This window comes from Galeopterus variegatus, unplaced genomic scaffold (assembly GCF_000696425.1).
Source record: "Galeopterus variegatus unplaced genomic scaffold, G_variegatus-3.0.2 Scaffold5535, whole genome shotgun sequence".
Classification (NCBI taxonomy): Eukaryota; Metazoa; Chordata; class Mammalia; order Dermoptera; family Cynocephalidae; genus Galeopterus; species Galeopterus variegatus.
This window is the reverse complement of record NW_007731646.1, coordinates 57,940-58,879: the sequence shown is the minus strand read 5'-3', so window position 1 is coordinate 58,879 and position 940 is coordinate 57,940. Positions and strand designations below refer to the sequence as shown.

The window sequence follows — 940 nt, the reverse complement described above, 5'->3', positions numbered from 1 at the left end:
GGGTGTCCGGCTCCTCCAGCCTCCCTCCATCCCTGCCCGAACCTCGGCCGCCCGCCGGGCTGTCTCACCGGCCTCCCGCCCGCCTTCCGGCCTCTCGGCGCTCAGTCCTGCCGGAGGCCGACGGGAACCGCCGCCGCCGCCGCCTCCAGCTCGCGGCTCCGCTTCCTCCCGGGCTCCTCCGGCTGCCCCTCACCCCCGCGAGTGGCCGGGAGAAAGCCAGCAGGCTCCTCGGCCTCCTCCCACGCTTCCCCGCCGCGACCAATGGGCCCCCGCCGCCGGGAAGCCGCGCCCGCCCCCTGGCGGTGGAGGACCGAGCGGGCGCCCGGGCCGGCCGGAGGGAAGTGCCGGAGAGCCGAGGGGAGGGGTCTGCGGTCCCGCCCGCCGCTCCCGCCCCGCGCTGCACAATCTCAACTTGCCACGTGGGACCTGCAACGGTGGCGGTCAGATGCTAGAGCCCACGCCCGGGGGGCGGGGAGGAGGATGTGTCACGTCCTCCTCACCCCACCCCACCCCATCCCAACCTTAAAGGCAAAAATGTTTAAATAACCAGCCCACCTAGAGATCCACCAGCTAGATCACATGACATGATCATGTCAGCCCAGGACCTTAGGTAATCGCCTTTTGACTTCTGGAAAGCTAGGTAACCAATCATGAAAATGCTACCTATCCGGGTATTAGAACTCTGTTAACGTTAAATGCACGACCCAAGGTGAAAAGTCGTGCTTGTAGTTTGCACGCTATTTTTGTTTCTTTGTTTAAGTTTAGCAACACAACAGAAATGCTTTTCTCCTCTGTTAGAACATTTTTCCACGATTGTGTTGATAACTGGGGAATTAATCCAAACCTCACTGTTAAAGACATGAGAACACCAAATCATTTCATAATTCAGATCCATATTCCAGGATAATTAATAATTATTAACTATTATTAGCTATTATTA

At 58.6% G+C, this 940-nt stretch overlaps 1 protein-coding gene across 1 annotated transcript in view; it reads right to left on the bottom strand.

Annotated features, from left to right (window-relative positions):
- FAM3C (family with sequence similarity 3, member C) overlaps window positions 1–206 on the bottom strand; it is a 45,641-nt gene extending 45,435 nt beyond the window's left edge. Inside the window, exon 1 of the mRNA XM_008589587.1 lies at window positions 69–206. The gene's annotated coding sequence lies outside the window, so the exon portion shown is untranslated. The remainder of the gene's footprint in view (window positions 1–68) is intronic.
- Window positions 207–940: the final 734 nt, after the last annotated feature.